The sequence below is a fragment of the Budorcas taxicolor genome, chromosome 15, assembly GCF_023091745.1.
Source record: "Budorcas taxicolor isolate Tak-1 chromosome 15, Takin1.1, whole genome shotgun sequence".
Lineage (NCBI taxonomy): Eukaryota > Metazoa > Chordata > Mammalia > Artiodactyla > Bovidae > Budorcas > Budorcas taxicolor.
This window is the reverse complement of record NC_068924.1, coordinates 78,071,260-78,088,623: the sequence shown is the minus strand read 5'-3', so window position 1 is coordinate 78,088,623 and position 17,364 is coordinate 78,071,260. Positions and strand designations below refer to the sequence as shown.

The following is a 17,364-nucleotide window of genomic DNA, read 5'->3' as shown; positions in this document are numbered from 1 at the left end:
GAAAACTGACCTTTTTGACTCCTGTGGCCACTGCTGAGTATTCCACATTTGCTGGCATATTGAGTCTAGCACTTTCACAGCATCATCTTTTAGCATTTGAAATAGCTCAACTAGAAATCCATCACTGCCACTAGCTTTGTTCACAGTGATGCTTCCTAAGGCCCACTTAACTTCACATTCCAGGATGTCTTGTTCTAAGTGAGTGATCACACCATCATGATTATCTGAGTCATGAAGATTTTTTTTTTGTACAGCTCTTCTGTGTATTCTTGCCACCCCTTCTTAATATCTTCTGCTTCTGTTAGCTCCATACCATTTCGGTCCTCTGTTGTGCCCATCTTTGCATGAAATGTTCCTTTGGTATATTTAATTTTCTTGAAGAGATCTCTGCTGCTGCTGCTGCTGCTAAGTTGCTTCAGTTGTGTCCAACTCTGTGCGGCCACATAGATGGCAGCCCACCAGGCTCCCCTGTCCCTGGGATTCTCCAGGCAAGAACACTGGAGTGGGTTGCCATTTCCTTCTCCAATGCAGGGAAGTGAAAAGTGAAAGTGAAGTCGCTCAGTCCTGTCTAACTCCTAGTGACCCCATGGATTGCAGCCTACCAGGCGCTCCTGTCCATGAGATTTGCCAGGCAAGAGTACTGGAGTGGGTTGCCATTGCCTTCTCCGTAAAGGATCTCTAGTCTTCCCATTTTGTTGTTTTCCTCTGTTTATTTGCATTGATCACTGAAGAAAGCTTTCTTATTTCTCTTTGCAATTCTTTGGAACTCTGCATTCAAATGGGTGTATCTTTCCTTTTCTCCTTTGCCTTTCGCTTCTCTTGTCACAGTGGTGGCTCAGACGGTAAAGCGTCTGTCTACAATGCGGGAGACCCGGGTTCAATCCCTGGATTCGGAAGATCCCCTAGAGAACGAAATGGCAATCCACTCCAGTACTATTGCCTGGAAAATCCCATGGACAGAGGAGCCTGGTAGGCTACAGTCCATGGGGTCACAAAGAGTTGGACATGACTGAGCGACTTCACTTTCACTTTCTCTTTTCATAGCTATTTGTAAGGCCTCCTCAGACAACCATCTTGCCTTTTTGCATTTCTTTTTCTTGAGGATGTTCTTGATCCCTGCCTCCTATACAAAGTCATGAATTTCCATCCACAGTTCTTCAGGCACTCTGTCTATCGGATATAATCCTTTAAATCTATTTCTCACTTCCACTGTATACTCGTAAGGGATTTGATTTAGGTCATACCTGAATGGTCTAGTGGTTTTCTCTACTTTCTTCAATTTAAGTCTGGATTTGACAATAATGAGTTCATGATCTGAGCCAGAGTCAGCTTCTGGTCTTGTTTTTTGCTGACTGTATAGAACGTCTCCATCTTTGGCTGCAAAGAATATAATCAGTCCGATTTTGGTGAGCATCTGGTGACGTCCGTGTGTAGGGTCTCCTCTTTTGTTGTTGGAAGAGGGTGTTTGCTGTGACCAGCGCATCCTCTTGAAGGATGCCTAGGATGCATCTCTAATGGCAGGATGAATGTCCTGGGGCAACGCCTATGTGAATAGATATTATCTGTTTTCTGTAATACCTCGAAAGATTCTTCATTGCTTAGAGTAAGAATTTTTACTCTAAATGTTAAAATGCTTTGAAGTTTGAGTCCAATCCTATTTTTAGTTTTGAAATTTTCATATATACAGTGTGTACTTATTTTGTCTTTCAAAGATGTTGTCCAAATTTTAGCACTCCTCTGCTGCTTAGATACCATCAGTCCACCTTATTTTTACTTACCTATACCTTAATCATACTGTTCATGGGGTTCTCAAGGCAAGAATACTGAAGTGGTTTGCCATTCCCTTCTCCAGTGGACCACATTCTGTCAGACCTCTCCACCATGACCCACCCGTCTTGGGTTGCCCCTCGGGCATGGCTTAGTTTCATTGAGTTAGACAAGGCTGTGGTCTGTGAGATCAGATTGGCTAGTTTTCTGTGATTATGGTCTCAATGTGTCTGCCTTCTGATGCCCACTCGCAATATCTACCATCTTACTTGGGTTTCTCTTACCTTGGATGTGGGGTATCTCTTCATGGCTGCATCAGCAAAGCACAGCCGCTGGTCCTTACCTTGGGCGAGTCACCCCTCCTGACTTTGAACGTGGAGCAGCTCCTCTCGGCCCTCCTGCACCCGTGCAGCCACTGCTCCTTGGACGTGGGGTGGTTCCTCTCGTCCGCCACCCCTGTCCTCGGACGTGGAGTAGCTCCTCTTGGCTGCCACAACAGATAATCATGATGGTGAGAAACCTATATGCAGGTCAGAAAGCAACAGTTAGAACTGGACATGGAACAACAGACTGGTTCCAAATAGGAAAAGGAGTACGTCAAGGCTGCATATTGTCACCCTGCTAATTTAACTTATATGCAGAGTACATCATGAGAAACACTGGGCTGAAAGAAGCACAAGCTGGAATCAAGATTGCCAGAAGAAATATCAATAGCCTCAGATATGCAGATGACACCACCCTTATGGCAGAAAGTGAAGAGGAACTAAAAAGCCTCTTGATGAAAGTGAAAGAGGAGAGTGAAAAAGTTGGCTTAAAGCTCAGCATTCAGAAAACAAAGAACATGGCATCTGGTCCTATCACTTCATGGGAAATAGATGAGGAAACAGTGGAAACAGTGTCAGACCTTGTTTTTGGGGGGCTCCAAAATCACTGCAGATGGTGATTGCAGCCATGAAATTAAAAGACGCTTACTCCTTGGAAGGAAAATTATGACAAACCTAGATAGCATATTGAAAAGCGGAGACATTACTTTGCCAACAAAGGTCCGTCTAGTCAAGGCTATGGTTTTGCCAGTGGTCATGTATGGATGTGAGAGTTAGACTGTGAAGAAAGCTGAGCACCGAAGAATTGATGCTTTTGAACTGTGGTGTTGAAGAAGACTCCTGAGCGTCCCTTGGACAGCAAGAATATCCAACTGGTCCATCCTAAAGGATATCAGTCCTGAGTGTTCATTGGAAGGACTGATGCTAAAGCTGAAACTCCATAGATGATATTATACATGCCTCAGTGTTGATGTATGGCAGAATCAATACAGTATTGTGAAGTAATTAACCTCCAATTAAAATAAATATATTTATATTAAAAAAATAAAGCTGAAACTCCAATAGTTTGGCCACTTGATGCGAAGAATTGACTGATTGGAAAAGACCCTGATGCTAAGAGGGATTGCGGGCAGGAGGAGAAGGGGACGACAGAGGATGAGATGGCTGGATGGCATCACCAACTTGATGGACATGAGTTTGAGTGAACTCCGGGAGTTGGCATGCTGTGATTCATGGGGTCACAAAGATTCAGAGATGACTGAATGCCTGAACTAAACTGAACTGAATATCTTAATCACCTTTTGAGATTGCTTATGTCCAAGAGACTATTTCCAAAACTTCTGTTACAGTGATCCCACCCTTGTAGTTTAGCTTGTGAAGCAGTTTTGGGGTCCTTAGTGCTGCTGTGGACTCAGACTCCCCTTCTGATTGTAACCTCTCTGAAGCAGGACTTTATCTTATATTCTCAAACTGCATAGTGTCAAGGACTGGTGATAATTATGTTGTAGTTGAAGGTTCAGAGTGGGAATTTCAGAGGCAGATGGTTACAAATGGAGGTGTAGTTTTAATTGGTGCAAGTACATTTGATTCAAAGTCCCAAAATTATTTTCTCATAAAATAACTTTAATTTCTTCTCTATAAGCCTGATCTCCTGAGCTTCCATGTCCTTGTAGGAATTATTGGTAATTTACACAACAGCTCTTTAGAAAACCCTCTGGTGAGTGTTGTGCAGAGTTGAGTCAATGAATTCACTAAAGTGCTATTAAGAAGATCCAAGTTTCAAGATGGTATCAGAATATTATCTATCCTCCTAGTCAACATGAAGAAGCTGAGAGAAAAATGGCATGTCTACATTTGTAGAGTAATTCATATGAGGGAATGTTAATTTCATAATTAATTTGGACATAACGAATTAGTTTTGGTCATGTCTGTTTTTAATTTATTCATTTTTAATTGAAAGATAATTGCTTTACAATGTTCTGTTGGTTTCTGTCATACATCAACATGAGCCACAGGTATACATATGTCCCTTCCCTTCTGAACCTTCTTCCCACCTCCCACCCCATCCCTGCCCTCTAGGTTGTCACAGTAGGGCATTTTTTCTTTTCCTTTTTAGGAAATTTCCCAAATTGCCATCAGGAAGCCAGACTTGGAAGGTGAGTTTAGAAGCTTAGGAAAGCATTATCTTTAAGCTTATTATGAGGGATAATTTGGTAGAAATAGAATGTTTCATCTTTGTCTTTTGGTTTAAATGACCTAACTTGAATGTACATTTTGTTTGAATTTTGTATTTGGCATAGAGATGCTGAATGTGCTTTAAGACATATGGGCTCATAGAATGTTAAAATGATGAGACCTTGGTTGGTTTCTCTGGGTCTTAATTTCTTCACATTTCATATACTGGAATATTATATGTAGAAAACAAACCTCTGAATCAGCTAACTTAAATCTTATGCTACTCATGTCCAAAGATGATGAGTTTTCTGAACTGGAATATTTGATTTGGGCAAGGCTGGGAAAAATAAAGTGATATGTGTTTTGCCAGTCAGAAACTGTTGTTTTCACATAATACTTTGAGTTGATTGAGATCACAGATGAGCATCTTCTGTTGCATCTTCACAGATTTTTTTTTAATCACCTTTATTTTGACACTTCAAATGCTTTGTTTCCATCTTTGAGTGAAAGTGAACATAAGTATAAATGACCTGAAATGATTTCTGTGTTTACAAAGAAACATTTCACTACTTAGGTATGATATTTTTGACTAATGTGAAATTCCACCCCTCCAGGTCTTTTCTTCTCTGAGCTCCATTGCCTCTGAGACCACAGGAGGTCTGTCACCTTTATTTCATTAATTTCCTGTTAAGTAAAATCCTTTTCAAGGCGACTTACCAGGGAACGCTGGCATTCATTTTCTGTCAACACATCTCCTGCACACACTCGGTGTTTCTGGGTGATTGTGTGGCTGGAATCACCGTGATTATTTCCATGTCCAAAATGTGTATCTCCCTTCTTAAGTTTTTCTTTTTCCATAGTGCTCTACTCACTTCCCCTCCCTCTAACTTTCTATTCATTGTTTTCTAAAACCTTTTTATTTTGAAATAAATATTCACAGGAAGCTTCAAAGATAGTACAGAGAGGTCTCATGTACCTTTCTGTCAGTTTTACCCCAGTTTACTACTATAGTGCAATACAAAAACCCAGGAAATTGACATCGCTATGTTATGCGTATAGTTTTGTATTGTTTTGGCACTCATGTAGATTTGTTTAATCACCAGCACAATCAGGATACAAAACTATTCCATCCCCACAAAGATCTCCTGTGTGTTATCCTTTTATAGTAACACCACCATCCTCCTTCCCAACATTCTTAATCCCAGGCAACCTCTTCTCCATCTCTAAAATTCTGCCATCTGAGTGTGTTTTATAAATGGACTCATAGAGTACGTGACCTTTTCAGATTGTTTTCCTTTTTATCAGCTCCGCTCTTGACACTCAGCCAGGTTGTTGCCTGTGCCATACTTTGCTCCTCTTTATTATTGAATAGTATTCTGTGGTATGGATATCCCACAGTTTGCTCAATTATTTTTGTTATTTCAAGTGTTTGATCATCATGAATACTGCTTCTATGAATACAGTTGTCCAGGTTTTTCTGTCAACATATGTTTTTAGGGGGATAAATACCCAGGTGTGTCATTTTCTTGCTCAAGATATCATTCTTCTCTCCCAGATTCTGATGTCACAATTGATTACAGCACCTATTGAATGTTTAAGAACTCGTCTCTCTAATGGGCTGAAAAAAGAATGGAGTTTGATAAAGTAATCAGCATGTGCATTAATAATATGAGGAATATAGGGGTTTTGGAGAAGGCATCACAGAGTAGATACTGCTAAGGACTTTGAACTCTGTTCGAAAGCCAACTTCATTTGTCTGAGCTTGCATTCCTTCTTAGACTTCAGAAGTTACCTTTTAGACAACACACTGACTTTTTTTCCCCCAGAATCTGAAGCAGTTAGCAAGCAAGTTATATTTCTTACAGCCTTTATCTAGGGTGGGAGTGAGAACTATCAGCCTGAATTCATTAAATGCACATGATACCTTATCTGTGAAACATGTCTTAAAATATCCTTGGTTCAAAGGCAGGGATTTTTAGAAATGTTATCTGGCACAGTTAGAGGAATTGCTTTAGATAATCTCCAAAAGCTACTTCTACACCTAAAAATCTGTTTTAATCAAGAAGAAACTGAGGTTTAGTGACTTAATATCATGCAAACAATAAGTGGATGATGACCACTCAGAGGCAGAAGTCAGGAGTGTTGTCTGTCGATCTACCCTGTAAATGTAAAAAAGAGAAAAGATTCATTCATGTTTAAAATGAGGAAACCCAATTATGAATGGACTCCAAAGAAAGATCTCTCTCATTCTCATTACAGATTAGATCAGAGAAATGGATTATGGAAAATGAAACTCTGGTGACTGAGTTTGTTTCCGTGGGCTTGACAAATCGCCTCCAGCTGCAGGTTGTTCTTTTTGTGATATTTCTCTTGGTCTATGTGGCCACTTTTCTGGGAAACGTCGGGATGATCACTCTCATTTGGATGGATTCTCGACTGCACAGCCCCGTGAACTTTTTTTCTCAGCCCCTTGTCCTTTGTGGATGTCTATTGCTCTTCTGTCATTGGTCCCAAGATGTTAACTGACATCTTTGTGGAGAAAAAAGTCATCTCTTTCTTTGATTGTGCTGCCCAGATCTGTTTTTTTTGGTCAGTGTGTAGTGACTGAGTGTTTCCTCCTGGCTTCCGTGGCATATGACTGGCACTTGGCCATCTGTAAGCCCCTATTTTACACACTCATTATATCTCAGTGAGTCTGTGGGCAGCTGGTGGAAGCTCCTTATATCGAGGGCCTTATAAGCACCATGATCCACACAACTTTCACCTTTTGCCTGCCTTACTGTGGTCCAAAAATCATCAGTCCCTTCTTCTGTGACCTTCTTCCGGTTCTCTCCCTGGCATGTGCAGACACACGGGTCCATGAAGTTTTAGTTTTCTCCTGGCTGGAGCTCCAGGAGTACTCAGTGGCCGGATCACCTTGGCCTCCTACATTTAGTTGTTGTCACTGTCCTGAGGATCCGTCTCCTGACAGGAGGTGGAAGCCTTCTCCACTGCTCTTCACACCTGACTCCTGTCTCCATCCTTTATGGGGTACTCTTCTTCATCTATGTATGTCCAAGTTCCAGTTTCTCCTTGGATATTAATAAAGTGGTTTTTGTGTTCTACACAGCCCTGATCCCCATGTTGAACCCACTTATCTATAGCCTGAGAAACAGGGAAGTAAAAGAATCATTCAGAAGGACATATGAAAGGAAGAAGTTTCTTATGGGTAAATTAACTGGAATACCATTTATACTACAGATTGAGAGTAATCAGTGTGCAAGACATAACCACGTGGGCTGGGTATGCTGCTGCTGCTGCTAAGTCACTTCAGTCGTGTCCGACTCTGTGCTACCCCATAGGCGGCAGCCTACCACGCTCCCCCGTCCCTGGGATTCTCCAGGCAAGAACACTGGAGAGGGTTGCCATTTCCTTCTCCAATGCATGAAAGTGAAAAGCGAAAGTGAAGTCACTTAGTCATGTCCGACTCCTAGCGACCCCATGGAGTGCAGCCTACCAGGCTCCTCCGTCCATGAGATTTTCCAGGCAAGAGTACTGGATCTTTATTTTATGTTGAGATTTTGCGTCATTGACAAGTCATACAATGTCTTGGGTTATAAATTTCTCACTTTGTTTTTCTCATTTCTGATTCAGTAGGGATGGATTTTAGAACTTTAAACTCAAAAGAGTAGATTATTGAATCCTAAGACTTAAAAATATTCTTATTCATATAAAAAATTTTATGACTAGGATATCAGAAGTTCTTTGTTCAGTCCTGAGTAAATGTAATCATAGCATTGACTTAGCAGTACTTTCGTTTTTCTTACAGTGTGTTGAGATCTCTCGTTGTCTGTAATCTTGACCTTGACTCTTTAAACATAGACTGTTAAAAAATGTATTAAGGTCAAAGTTTAAAGCTTTCAATTATATGATAAATATGTTCTGGGGCTGTAAAATATAGCACAGTTTCTATAGCTAACAATACTGTATTTTATATTTGTAAGTTGCTGAGAAAGGAAATTTTAATCATTCTCATGATGAGAAATAAAATTCAGAACTCTGTTAGGTGATGATAAGCTAAATGGGGTAATCATTTTGCAATATACACAAATATTGAATCATTATGCTATATACCTTGGGCTTAATAAAATATTATGTTAATTATATATCAGTAAACCTGAAAAAGTGAGATATTCAGGAAGTATGTAACCATAGCACTCTCTAATATTACCTTCATGTTTGGTGTAGGTTTATTCCCAAGGCGTTTTATATCCTCTATACTCTTTAGTCATAGTAATAACTTATTGGGATTTTGCTGCTGTAATCATATGCTTTGTGCACATGAAGTACAGAATGCCTCCATGTTCTTTAATAAAGTATTAGCTATTATTGTTATAATGTATTGATCTTTGTGACATAGGCAAGATATTAGTTCTATATTTACAGATAACGCACCAACAGCCATGAAGAGTCAATGCATTACTTGTGACTCCACAATTTGGTCTCATGGTTTTATTTTCTCCAGTTATAATATTCCTTCAGCCATATTTTTGTGTTCTATCTTCTGGAACATGGCAACAAATCAAAAAATGGGGGAATAAATGATGTTTTGTACTAGTATAAGACTTATTGAGATCTACACTTTGTCATCCTTAAAGACTTTCTTTAATATGTATTTATGAGGGCGAAGGTGGGATGATTTGGGAGAATGGCATTGAAACATGTATAATATCATACATGAGAAGAATCACCAGTCCAGATTCGATACATGATACTGGATGCTTGGAGCTGGTGCACTGAGATGAACCAGAGGGATGGTATGGTATGGGGAGGGAAGAGGGTGGGGGGTTCAGGAGGGGAACAGGCGGATTCATGTTGATGTATGGCAAAACCAATATAATATTGTAAAGTAATTAACCTCCAATTAAAATAAATAAATTTATATTTTAAAAAACTGTATTTAAATTTCAATTAAAAAATAAAGAACAACAAAAAATGCATTTAATTTTAGTTCAGTAACTTTGAAGGATAAAAGTAGCTAGTAATATCCTAGAATTTTTGTTTTATGTATTCTTTGTCATGCTTTCTGCCAGTTTTCGGGACTATGTTGGTTAATTACACTGCAGTATATGTTAGAACTGGAGATAGAACAACAGACTGGTTCTAAATAGGAAAAGGAGTATGTCAAGGCTGTATATTGTCAACCTGCTTATTTAACTTATATGCACAGTACATCATGAGAAACGCTGGGCTGGAAGAAGCACAATATCAATAACCTCAGATATGCAGATGACACTACCCGTATGGCAGAAAGTGAAGAGGAACTAAAAAACCTCTTGATGAAAGTGAAAGAGGAGAGTGAAAAAGTTGGCTTAAAGCTCAACATTCAGGAAACGAAGGTCATGGCATCTGGTCCCATCACTTCATGGGAAATAGATGGGGAAACAGTGGAAACAGTGCCAGACTTTATTTTGAGGGGCTCCATAATCACTGCAGATGGTGATTGCAGCCATGAAATTAAAAGACGCTTACTCCCTGGAAGGAAAGTTATGACCAACCTAGATAGCATATTGAAAAGCAGAGGCATTACTTTGCCAACAAAGGTCTTGTCAAGGCTATGGTTTTTCTTGTGGTCATGTATGGATATGAGAGTTAGACTGTGAGGAAAGCTGAGCACCAAAGAATTGATGCTTTTGCACTGTGGTGTTGGAGAAGACTCTTTTTTTTTTTTCTTTCAATTTTTATTTTTACTTTATTTTACTTTACAATACTGTATTGGTTTTGCCATACATTGACATGAATCCACCACGGGTGTACATGCGTTCCCAAACATGAACCCCTCTCCCACCTCCCTCCCCATAACATCTCTCTGGGTCATCACTGTGCACCAGCCCCAAGCATGCTGTATCCTGCGTTGAACATAGACTGGCAATTCGATTCTTACATGATAGTATACATGTTACAATGCCATTCTCCCAAATCATCCCACCCTCTCCCTCTCCCTCAGAGTCCAAAAGTCTCTTATACACATCTGTGTCTTTTTTGCTGTCTTGCATACAGGGTCGTCATTGCCATCTTTCTAAATTCCATATATATGTGTTAATATACTGTATTGGTGTTTTTCTTTCTGGCTTATTTCACTCTGTATAATTGGCTCCAGTTTCATCCATCTCTTCAGAACTGATTCAAAAGTATTCTTTTTAATGACTGAGTAATACTCCATTGTGTATATGTACCACAGCTTTCTTATCCATTCATCTGCTGATGGACATCTAGCTTGTCTCCATGTCCTGGCTATTATAAACAGTGCTGCGATGAACATTGGGGTACATGTGACTCTTTCAATTCTGGTTTCCTCGGTGTGTATGCCCAGCAGTGGGACTGCTGGGTCATAAGGTAGTTCTATTTGCAATTTTTTAAGGAATCTCCAGACTGTTCTCCATAGTGGCTGTACTAGTTTGCATTCCCACCAACAGTGTAGGAGGGTTCCCTTTTCTCCACACCCTCTCCAGCGTTTATTGCTTGCAGATTTTTGGATCGCAGCCATTCTGACTGGTGTGAAGTGGTACCTCATTGTGGTTTTGATTTGCATTTCTCTGATAATGAGGGATGTTGAGCATCTTTCCATGTGTTTGTTAGCCATCTGTATGTCTTCTTTGGAGAAATGTCTATTTAGTTCTTTGGCCCATTTTTTGATTGGGTCGTTTATTTTTCTGGAATTGAGCTGCATAAGTTGCTTGTATATTTTTGAGATGAGTTGTTTGTCAGTTGCTTCATTTGCTATTATTTTCTCCCATTCCGAAGGCTGTCTTTCACCTTGCTTATATTTTCCTTTGTTGTGCAGAAGCTTTTAATTTTAATTAGATCCCATTTGTTTATTTTTGCTTTTATTTCCAGTATTCTGGGAGGTGGATCATAGAGGATCCTGCTGTGATTTATGTCGGAGAGAGTTTTGCCTATGTTCTCGTCTAGGAGTTTTATAGTTTCGGGTCTTACATTTAGATCTTTAATCCATTTTGAGTTTATTTTTGTGTGGTGTTAGAAAGTGTTCTGGTTTCATTCTTTTACAAGTGGTTGACCAGTTTTCCCAGCACCACTTGTTAAAGAGATTGTCTTTTCTCCATTGTATATTCTTGCCTCCTTTGTCAAAGATAAGGTGTCCATATGTGTGTGGATTTATCTCTGGGCTTTCTATTTTGTTCCATTGATCTATATGTCTGTCTTTGTGCCAGTACCATACTGTCTTGATGACTGTGGCTTTGTAGTAGAGCCTGAAGTCAGGCAGGTTGATTGCTCCAGTTCCATTCTTCTTTCTCAAGATTGCTTTGGCTATTCGAGGTTTTTTGTATTTCCATACAAATCTTGAAATTATTTGTTCTAGTTCTGTGAAAAATATGGCTGGTAGCTTGATAGGGATTGCATTGAATTTGTAAATTGCTTTGGGTAGTATACTCATTTTCACTATATTGATTCTTCCGATCCATGAACATGGTATATTTCTCCATCTATAAGTGTCCTCTTTGATTTCTTTCATCAGTATTTTATAGTTTTCTATATATATATCTTTACTTTCTTTAGGTAGATATATTCCTAAGTATTTTATTCTTTTCATTGCAATGGTGAATGGAATTGTTTCCTTAATTTCTTTTTCTACTTTCTCATTATTAGTGTATAGGAATGCAAGGGATTTCTGTGTGTTGATTTTATATCCTGCAACATTACTATATTCATTGATTAGCTCTAGTAATTTTCTGGTGGAGTCTTTAGGGTTTTCTATGTAGAGGATCATGTCATCTGCAAACAGTGAGTGTTTTACTTCTTCTTTTCCAATTTGGATTCCTTTTATTTCTTTTTCTGCTCTGATTGCTGTGGCCAAAACTTCCAGAACTATGTTGAATAGTAGCGGTGAAAGTGGGCACCCTTGTCTTGTTCCTGACTTTAGGGGAAATGCTTTCAATTTTTCACCGTTGAGGATAATGTTCGCTGTGGGTTTGTCATATATAGCTTTTATTATGTTGAGGTATGTTCCGTCTATTCCTGCTTTCTGGAGAGTTTTTATCATAAATGGATGTTGAATTTTGTCAAAGGCCTTCGCTGCATCTATTGAGATGATCATTTGGCTTTTATTTTTCAATTTGTTAATGTGGTGAAGTACATTGATTGATTTGCGGATATTGAAGAATCCTTGCACCGTTGGGATAAAGCCCACTTGGTCATGGTGTATGATCTTTTTAATGTGCTGTTGGATTCTGATTGCTAGAATTTTGTTGAGGATTTTTGCATCTATGTTCATCAGTGATATTGGACTGTAGTTTTCTTTTTTTGTAGTATCTTTGTCAGGTTTTGGTATTAGGGTGATGGTGGCCTCCTAGAATGAGTTTGGAAGTTTACCTTCCTCTGCAATTTTCTGGAAGAGTTTCAGTAGGCTAGGTGTTAGCTCTTCTCGAAATTTTTGGTAGAATTCAGCTGTGAAGCCGTCTGGACCTGGGCTTTTGTTTGCTGGAAGATTTCTGATTACAGTTTCAATTTCCATGCTTGTGATGGGTCTGTTAAGATTTTCTATTTCTTCCTGGTTCAGTTTTGGAAAATTGTACTTTTCTAAGAATTTGTCCATTTCTTCCACGTGGTCCATTTTATTGGCATATAACTGCTGATAGTAGTCTCTTATGATCCTTTGTATTTCTGTGTTGTCTGTTGTGATCTCTCCATTTTCTTTTCTAATTTTATTGATTTGATTTTTCTCTCTGCTTCTTGATGAGTCTGGCTAGTGGTTTGTCAATTTTATTTATCCTTTCAAAGAACCAGCTTTTGGCTTTGTTGATTTTTGCTATGGTTTCTTTTGTTTCTTTTGCATTTATTTCTGCCCTGATTTTTCAGATTTCTTTCCTTCTACTAACTCTGGGGTTCTCCAATTCCTCCTTTTCTAGTTGCTTTAGGTGTAGAGTTAGGTTATTTATTTGACGTTTTTCTTGTTTCTTGAGGTATGCCTGTATTGCTATGAACTTTCCTCTTAGCACTGCTTTTATAATATCCCACAGGTTTTGGGTTGTTGTGTTTTCATTTTCATTAGTTTCTATGCATATTTTGATTTCTTTTTTGATTTCTTCTGTGATTTGTTGGTTATTCAGAAGTGTGTTGTTCAACCTCCATATGTTGGAATTTTTAATAGTTTTTCTCCTGTAATTGAGGTCTAATCTTAATGCATTATGGTCAGAAAAGATGCTTGGAATGATTTCGATTTTTTTTGAATATATCAAGTTTAGATTTATGGCCCAGGATGTGATCTATCCTGGAGAATGTTCCATGAGCACTTGAGAAAAAGGTGAAATTCATTGTTTTGGGGTGAAATGTCCTATACATATCAATTAGGCCTAACTGATCTAATGTATCATTTAAAGTTTGCATTTCTTTGTTGTTTTTCTGTTTAGTTGATCTGTCCATAGATGTGAGTGGGGTATTAATGTCTCCCACTATTATTGTGTTATTGTTGATTTCCCCTTTCATACTTGTTAGCATTTGTCTTACATATTGCGGTGCTCCTATGTTGGGTGCATATATATTTATAATTGTTATATCTTCTTCTTGGATTGATCCTTTGATCATTATGTAGTGGCCTTCTTTGTCTCTTTTCACAGCCTTTGTTTTAAAGTCTATTTTATCGGATATGAGTATTGCTACTCCTGCTTTCGTTTGGTCTCTATTTGAATGGTATATCTTTTTCCAGCCCTTCACTTTCAGTCTGTATGTGTCCGTTGTTTTGAGGTGGGTCTCTTGTAAGCAGCATATAGAGGGGTCTTGTTTTTGTATCCATTCAGCCAGTCTTTGCCTTTTGGTTGGGGCGTTCAACCCATTTATGTTTAAGGTAGTTATTGATAAGTGTGATCCCGTTACCATTTACTTTATTGTTTTGGGTTCGGGTTTATACACCCTTTTTATGTTTCCTGTCTACAGAATATGCTTTCGAATTTGTTGGAGAGCTGGTTTGGTGGTGCTGAATTCTCTCAGCTTTTGCTTGTCTGTAAAGCTTTTGATTTCTCCTTCGTATTTGAATGAGATCCCTGCTGGGTACAGTAATCTGGGCTGTAGGTTATTTTCTTTCATCACGTTAAGTATGTCTTGCCATTCCCTCCTGGCCTGAAGAGTTTCTATTGAAAGATCAGCTGGTATCCTTATGGGAATCCCCTTGTATGTTATTTGTTGTTTTTCCTGTGCTGCTTTTAATATTTGTTCTTTGTGTTTGATCTTTGTGAATTTGATTAATATGTGTCTTGGGGTGTTTCGCCTTGGGTTTATCCTATTTGGAACTCTCTGTGTTTCTTGGACTTGGGTGATTATTTCCTTCCCCATTTTAGGGAAGTTTTCAACTATTATCTCCTCAAGGATTTTCTCATGGTCTTTGTTTTTGTCTTCTTCTTCTGGGACTCCTATAATTCGAATGTTGGAGCATTTCATATCGTCCTGGAGGTCTCTGAGATTGTCCTCATTTCTTTTAATTCGTTTTTCTTGTTTCCTCTCTGATTCATTTATTTCTACCATTCTATCTTCTATTTCACTAATCCTATCTTCTGCCTCCGTTATTCTGCTATTTGTTGCCTCCAGAGTGTTTCTGATCTCATTTATTGTGTTATTCATTATATATTGACTCTTTTTTATTTCTTCTAGGTCCTTGTTAAACCTTTCTTGCATCTTCCCAATCCTTGTGTCTAGGCTATTTTTCTGTGATTCCATTTTGATTTCAAGATTTTGGATCATTTTCACTATCAATATTCGGAATTCTTTCTCAGGTAGATTCCCTATCTCTTCCTCTTTTGTTTGGTTTGGTGGGCAACTCTCCTGTTCCTTTACCTGCTGAGTATTCCTCTGTCTCTTCATCTTGATTATATTGCTGCGTTTGGGGTGGCCTTTTTATATTCTGGTATTTTGTGGAGTTCTCTTTATTATGGAGCTTCCTTACTGTGGGTGGGGTTGTATCAGTGGCTTGTCAAGGTTTCCTGGTTAGGCAGGCTTGTGTTGGAGTTCTGGTTGGTGGAGCTGGGTTTCTTCTCTCTGGAGTGCAGTGGAGTGACCAGTAATGGGTTATGAGACGTCAAAGGTTTTGGAGTAGTTTTGAGCTGCCTGTATATTGAAGCTCAGGGGTGTGTTCCTGTGTTGCTGGAGAATTTGCGTGGTATGTCTTGTTCTGGAACTTGTTGGTCCTTGGGTGGAGCTTGGTTTCAGTGTAGGTATGGAGGCATTTGATGAGCTCCTGTTGCTTAATGTTCCCTGAATTCAGGAGTTCTCTGATGTTTTCAGGCTTTGGACATAAGCCTCCTGCTTCTGGCTTTCAGTTTTATTTTTACAGTAGCCTCTAGACTTCTCCATCTATACAGCACCGATGATAAAACATCTAGGTTAAAGATGAAAAGTTTCTCCACATTGAGGGACACTCAGAGAGGTTCACTGAGTTACATGGAGAAGAGAAGAGGGAGGGGGTAGTTAGAGGTGACTGGAATGAGATGTGGTGAGATCAAAAGAGGAGAGAGCAAGCTAGCCAGTAGTCACTTCCTTATGTGCACTCTATAGTCTGGACTGCTCAGAGGTATTTACGGATTTATACAGGGAAGACGAGAGGGAGGAAGCAGACAGAGGTGGCCAGGAGGATAAGAGAGAGGAATGAGAAGGAGAGAGACAAATCCTGCCAGTAACCAGTTCCTTAGGTGTTCTCCACCGTCTGGGACACACAGAGATTCACAGAGTTGGATAGAGAAGAGATGGGGGAGAAAAGAGACAGAGGCCACCTGGTGGAGAAAAAGGAGAGTCCAAAGGAGGAGAGAGTGGTCAAGCAGGTAATCTCGCTCTCAGGTAAAATTGGGTAGTGAAGTTTGGGTTTTTAAATGTACAAAATTGACAACAAAAACCGACGAGCAAAGATTAAAAATCTAGAGAAGAGGTTGGATTTTCAAAAATACAATATTAAAGAAAAGAAGCAGAAGGAAAAAGGAAAAAATAAAAGAAGAAGAAAAGAAAAGCCACAAGAATTATAAAAAAAAAAAAAAAGTCACCAATAACCACCCAAAGACTATATATGGTGTTTGCCTTAAAAAAAAAAAAAAAGAGTCGTTTCTTTTTTTTTGGAATAGTAATAATAGGTTATAGAAATAAAAATTAGAGGAGAAATAGAAGAGTTAACTATTTTAAAAAAAAGTTAGAAAAAAAAGAATAAAGAAAAAAAAAAGGAATGATTTTAAAAATAGTAAAAATATATCTGGCCCTTCTCTGATGTTGTAGGCATTGTGGGGTCACTTCCAAGGTGGTTCCCTCTGTTTAACTACTTCTGTTTGCTGGTTTTTTAGGCTCACTAGTTCAGTCACGCTGTGGGCATGGGGGATGCAACAAACAAATAGCGCTGTCGTGTGCACACAGTGTCTCAGCTCCACTGGACCTGTCCCTTCTCGTGGCGTACAAACCACTCTGGCTCCAGGATGCTCAGCCAGGAACCGTCTGAGGCCGGCCCTAGGCTGCGTGCACTTTCCCGGTCTAAGCCGCTCAGGTTCGGCACTCAGGTAGCCCTCAGAGGCACAGATTCAGTTTGGACTGCATTTTGTGCCCTTCCCGGGTCCGAGTAGCTCAGGAGTTTGGTGAACACGATCGCTGTGACTTGTCGCCTTTTCTGCCTCTGCTGCTCAGTTTTCTGGGTGCACTGCTGGCGCCCCTTGTGAGGCAGATGGTGACTGTCCAGCACCCCCAGAAGTCTTAGCAAAGAAGCCTGCTTGCAGTTTGGTAAGTAAAGTCTCTCCGGGTCTGCAATTGCCCCTTTCCAGCCCTTACAGCTCTGGCTGCCTGTCCCCGGTGGGGGATGGTCTGCAGCCGGCTTTTTCCATTCCGTCCTTTGTTCTGTGCTCGGTCCTGGCGGTGTCTTAGGTTCGAGCTTTTCGTGTGGTAGCTATCCCACAGTCTGGTTTGCTAGCCCAAGTTAGATCGTTCTGGTTGCACGTGGGGCGTTCCTGCCCGATTCTTACAAAGCACTGCAGCCCGCGCCTCCCGCGCGTCCCTGCCCTGCCCCCACTTCCCAATGGCGGATGCAGGCGTCTGTGCTGCTTTTCCACTGGGGGAGTTACTGTTGGACTTGTAATCTCTTGGT

The 17,364-nt window shown here is 39.8% G+C and overlaps 1 pseudogene; it reads left to right on the top strand.

The window, feature by feature from the left end:
• The first annotated feature begins 6,545 nt into the window (after nucleotides 1-6,545).
• Nucleotides 6,546-7,568, top strand: LOC128059982 (olfactory receptor 1002-like; annotated as a pseudogene).
• Nucleotides 7,569-17,364: the final 9,796 nt, after the last annotated feature.